Here is a 6,000-nt window from a genome sequence, read left to right as displayed (position 1 = left end):
GAAAAGCTGCAGACACATATATGAATCTGATTCGAACTTTATGTCAGACCTTCACTCTTCTACAGAAAAACACGCTGAACACATTTTCATGTGATTTCAATGCCAGCTAATGCCAAAGCTATTGGTGGATACTAGTCCAATTCATTTTTCTCAAAGCTAGAAGTGGAACGAACCGAAGTGTAAAAACAAAAACAATCAGTTACAGTATACCTAAAGAGAATTATGATGAAAAAATCACCGTTCATTTACGGGAAGTTAAAAATGCATGAGCTCAATTCAACGTCTGCTGGAAGGAGGTTAGCAGCAGTTAAAATGGTGGCAGTTCCGGCATTGTGTTATCCATTAAGCACACCATTATCGTGTAATCCTATGAAATGCCACATAGCTTCTAATTATGTGATATAATTACGTTGCAAGCTAGCACACAGGAAACCGCCGCTTCCTGACCGAAATAACCCAGATCCTGAACATTGTTATGAAAGCAATCGAGTTGTATTTCAGCCCAGCAGGCGATTTTGCTTGACGTGACAACACTGCATTCGTGCATGACAATTGACAATTAATAGTTTGTGTAAAAGGTTTTCGAGAAATATACGTTTCTCAACATTGAAAATAACATTAACGGATATACAGGATAAGACAAAATAATCGGCATAGTGAGCTCATGTTAGGCAACATTAAATAGGCAGCCTCATTGCGGAATATTAGCAAGTAAACTTTTTAATTTTTTATTAGCAAGTTAACTTACTCATTGCATGTCTTACGTTAATTTGAAAATGGTGCAAGCATACAACTTATGTAGAATGTATGTATAAACTATAATGCATATGTATCAAGCATGTAGAAGGCTGCTTCCATGTTCCATAGCATATTCTCAAATGTCCTCAACGCGGCGTTCCTTTGTGATGATAATTTGTAGCTTAAATGGCAATCAACTTGCGCTATTATTTCTAAAGCTGGCTAGAATGAAGTTCTCCCTCTCTAAGGATATGCTCACAAAGTATATCACCAGTTACCTGGAAAGCGTCGGTGCTGCTAACAACATGTTGTTCGAGCCGCGCTAAGGACGAAGCCGGTCTCGAGCAGGCAACATAAACAGCAGGTAGGTAGGTATTGACCTACCGGTGCAACCCCGGCATCAGAGTCACATCAGCAACCACTCTTCCTGAGAATAGAGCCTCGTGTGGCCTTAGGGAGGGAAGGAGGGAGAAGCACAGAGACAGAGAGAGAGTGTGTGGGTGAGAGAGAGAGAGAGAGAGAGAGAGAGAGAGAGAGAGAGAGAGAGAGAGAGAGAGAGAGAGAGAGAGAGAGAGAGAGAGAGAGAGAGAGAGAGAGAGAGGATAAAGTAGAGGGAGCGAGAGGAAGGGAGGGAAGCAGGGAGACAGAGACATGCAGAGACAGAGAGAGAGGGTGTATGGGTGAGAGAGAGAGAGAGAGAGAGAGAGAGAGAGAGAGAGAGAGAGAGAGAGAGAGAGAGAGAGAGAGAGAGAGAGAGAGAGAGAGAGAGAGAGAGAGAGAGAGAGAGAGAGAGAGAGAGAGAGACGATAGACAGAGCGGAGTGATCCGGTGGAAGGAGCAGATGGAAGCGCGTAGGCGTGACACTGGCAGCCATTCATCCATGTCCGCCTGGCAGACACCACTTCCGAGCCATACCAGCGACAGACAGAGGCTCACTGGCTCTTATCGGTCGGTGTTCCACACCAAGGCGCAGAAGGCTCAGCCGCGCCCTCACACCAGCGTCCCTACACCATGAAGGACCCCACGGCTCATGCCTTACGATCCCTACATCTCTGCCTGACAATAGGCATAGTGCGTGCTGCGTCTGATGAGTCGGCATTCTGCCAGCGGACACGGTCATCAGCGGGTCAGGTCAGTGACCTGTCCGGCAATATAGCCACGCCACATCCTGAGGGATGTGACTGTGAGCGAGAGACGCAAATAGAAAGGGAATTTACGATTGGATATGAAGGAAAACTATTGATCATACAGATTGTCCTTAATTGTTGCATTTGCAGTCGGTATTTACGGTTTCGATGTATGTATTTATGGATCCAAAACGTTTGATGTGAGGATTTTCATTTTTTATAACTGATGAGGTTGTAGCCACACCCCTCGTTAGGTAACTGAGCAGTAAATAATTCTTTTTCAGCAGAAAGACAGGTTCCTTATCCTGAAATTAAGAATGCCGCACAGTTTGTGTGTGCCAGAGTGCGCAGTTTATATGTTCGATTAGATAAGCCCATGTTCGATCCGAACGAGTATAGCAGTTAATAACGCTGAGATAATCATTAGGACCTATCCTATTTTTGGATATCGCATGCGTATCGAATATCGATGAATCATGCAAAGACCCAATTTTAGCGATTAAATACATTAAACACGCTATCACGTCATTGTATATCAACGTTCAAACATTACTGCAAGTGCACAGTGCACGGATGAAGTAACGACTTCCTGCAGTCTCTCTTATTCTCATGCATGAAAACGTTCACATAATACCAGTATAGCGCCTTTTGGGGCGACTAACGGAGCGAGCGAGGGGGTGAGTCTTGCACGTGCGAAATTTCGAGGGGGTACCTCCAACTGACTTGTGCACGGCACCCTACTGACCGGTTTCTAGCGATGTGCCAAATTTGAGCACAATCGGCCCAGCCGTTCTCGAGATCTGGGAGCGGCACCCTGCACGTGCGCACGTGCAAAATGGGTCCCAACTGACTTGTGCACGGCACCCTACTAACTGGTCCCTAACCGTGTACCAAATTTGAGCGCAATCGGTCCAGCCGTTCTCGAGATCTGGAAACGCCCCCTGCACGTGCGCACGTGCAGCAGCACCCCAACTCTGGCACATGGATATGCAGTGCCTAGTGGGTGCCTACCTACATGCCAATTTTCAGCGCAATCGGCCAAGTAGTTACCGAGATATTGCAACAATTACAAAACTGACACCTCTTCGTTTTGCACGTGGCACGTGCATAAGGGGTCACCCACATGCATCGGGAATAGTCCAATACTTGGTAGAAGGAATGAAGCTACCCTACAAAAATTACCGCGTGTAAATCGGTCAAGTGGTTGCTGAGATATAAGCCTCGCAAAAGCGTCCGCACGGCCGGCCGCTCATACTCAGAAATTTCCGTTAATCTAAGGAAAGACTACGCTCGCTTCGCTCGCTCCGTAATTACTGACCGTTTTAGGGTGTCGGAAACGAAGACTGGGGACGAATCATACAGTCGAAGAAGCATATAATCATAGCTATGTGTTTTCATTTCTTATCTATATGGTATAACATCCATAGTACAATCAGTACAATCAGGTACTACCGTAGTCTTTGTACACCACCCAAAACGAAAGAAAATAAATAGCATGATTAGAAAATCTCTTTTCTGACAGAGTGTGAGAACACACACGATTATGCTTGCACCTATTAGAAGCCACGCACGCACCTCACACACCGCACGCTACAATCGTCCCCCATGACCCCCCCCCCTGCGACCCGACCGGGGAGGGGGGGGGCGGCGCACGCTCCGGCTGGCACCTCGGCGGCGGCGGCAACGGCAGTGGCCCAAGGCGGCACGGTGCGAGCGGTTGGGTGTCGGCACCGACGCACCGTCGGGGCGGAAATCGGAGCATAGAGGACGACCGGTGAAAGAGGAGAGGAGCGGCGACAGCGCGCGGGTCCGGTAAGTGAGTCTATATAAACATCAAAATACGTGTTTCTTTGGACTTGGAAATTGTATCTATTACGATTTTGTTGTAAATTGAGTGCCGAGAAAATCATCCAAGAAAAGATTTGGTCGTTGGTGAAGAGATTTGGGAACGGACCAGCAGTTATACCGATCATAAACCAGCTGAAGGTGATTTGGGGATGCTGACTTGGCAATAACAGACCCGATAAAGCCAACCGGCCAGCTTTAACCCTCGCCCGCACATGCCATTTTCCCATCCTAGAACGCACATGGGGGGGGGGGGTGGTTGCCACCCCCCCCGCGCCATTTCGTTCCTGTTGGAGATAGAGCTTAGCGGTAAAGACCAAAAAGATTCTTTGGGAAGAGACGAATCCAATGATACCCAGTTTTACCTTCTCAGGTCAGTCATTGACCTTCCAGGTCAGGTCAAACAAAAAAATGTTGCTGTTTTGGGTCACCGTTGGATATCAAGTGCGCTGCTTATCAAATACCGATGACGATGCTGTTTTCTGGTGCCAAGCCAACTAGAACCTCTTTGTCACACTACCCGACCAGAATTTTGCTGCTGAGGTCATTTCAGGTCAAGTTAGGTCAAGGTCAATTATATGTGTTTGTATGTCTGTGTGTGTCTGTGTGTATACTGATGTGTGCACCGATTGTTTTTGGGTCCATATGACATGAAATCATGATCTGAGAAGCTTTTACCAAAAATGCAGTCAAAAAATTCACAAAAAGTCAATTCAACTTGCCTAAAACGCTATTATCTTAGATGACCTAGGTTGACCTTGACCCTGACCTTGACCCCTGTACATCGTCGAACAACATGTTCCATGATAGGTGGGAGGTAAGACTGGCAAAAAAGGCCGAAATCAGGGTGTCAAAAGCTCACAAGGCCCATGGCAAACGCAAGATGTTGAGAATTGGCCATTTGGGTCATGACATGACCTGAAAAACAAGATCATATCTCCGAAACCAAAAATCACAGAAACTTGAAATTTTCAGTGGACATCAAGAAAGGATAGAGGAGCAACTATACGAAAAATCAGCTATCTAGCTCTAAAAATGTTGAGTGCAGAGCAGAAAGACTACCTGGGGGGGGGGGGGGTGGCAACCACCCCCCCCCCATGTGCGGGCGAGGGTTAAGCCAGCTAATCGACAGTAAGTCATATTCAGCTATCTCCACCACATTCTCTGATATTTCGTTTTATTATTATCCAGCGTATGAAAAATTCAAAAATGTATCTATTAACTTTGCAAGCAGTGAATCTTGAACTTTGTATTTTTCCATTGCTGACGAGAGAAGTGTGTCCCTTTTCCTGGCAAATGTCTCGTCATTTTGTACAAAATTACGACCTCAAGCAAATCAAGCTTAATGAAATTTTCAAGAACAAATTCTTGCAGTTTGTCTTTCAATCAATGTATTGCATCATTGCACAGTAGAAAGCACAAATACAATGACCATATGCCCAAAAAAACTTACTAAGCAGTGTTTCTCAGACGTCAGTCAACATTTCAATATCACAATAATCCGTAATCGTCTTTTTATTAAAAAAAAATACAATAATCATCACAAGTTTACTATGAGCTTAATGATCTAATCTGCTTTTATTTTAGTTTCGTTACAGTGAATGCCACTGCTATGCTTTTATTCAACGGTCTTTATTTCAGAAAACTCGGAGACAAACGAATGACTTGTCTTCGTATCACCATAGGCTGCCCAGATAGCTCTGTCACCGACAAATGATGCAAATAAATCATACAAAACAACAAGGGAGCTAAGCCAGGACCTTGAATGTCCAATCTCACAAGTACAGTATGTTGTTAGACTTTCTAGAGTGATGCTAAACATAAATTTGGTGCAATATTCTGGGCACTGTTGTATATAGAAGTTGTCTCTCAGTTTTGGCGTTGACTATTGTAAGGTAAACAAAGCATTAACTTGTTGTTAGATGTAGGTACATAGGTACATTTGTAAAACCAGCCATTGTATTACGCAAGCCCATGTTTTATTGGAACAATATCAATGATTTGGATGCATCTGAGTTTCCAAAATTAACAGTCTGCTATTTATCATGTACACTGGTTTTGAGAAGTGAATGTGAAAATAGAACGCACTGATCTGAACAGCTGAACTTTAAAAAAATGCCTATACAGTTAAACTGATAAAGATCTATTTGAAAAGATGAGCACTGAGCAGCTAGTAGATACAGTTCTATGCGCTGTCGACACTTAACCATCTTTTTGAACTCACTTCGCTACAGCATTCATCCAGTGAGAACGTGTTCGTCCCAGTGGTCGCGATCATTTCCTGCTAGTC

The 6,000-nt window shown here is 44.7% G+C and overlaps 1 protein-coding gene across 1 annotated transcript in view; it reads left to right on the top strand.

Annotated features, from left to right (window-relative positions):
- The first annotated feature begins 3,565 nt into the window (after positions 1-3,565).
- The window catches only part of LOC122389372 (neuropeptides capa receptor-like), a 28,671-nt gene continuing 26,236 nt past the window's right edge, over positions 3,566-6,000 (top strand). Inside the window, exon 1 of the mRNA XM_043381301.1 lies at positions 3,566-3,677. The gene's annotated coding sequence lies outside the window, so the exon portion shown is untranslated. The remainder of the gene's footprint in view (positions 3,678-6,000) is intronic.

Source organism: Amphibalanus amphitrite, unplaced genomic scaffold (assembly GCF_019059575.1).
Source record: "Amphibalanus amphitrite isolate SeventyFive unplaced genomic scaffold, NRLGWU_Aamphi_draft 000356F_arrow, whole genome shotgun sequence".
NCBI lineage: Eukaryota > Metazoa > Arthropoda > Thecostraca > Balanomorpha > Balanidae > Amphibalanus > Amphibalanus amphitrite.
Note: the sequence above shows the minus strand (reverse complement) of the source record. Positions and strands in the feature narration are given on the sequence as shown.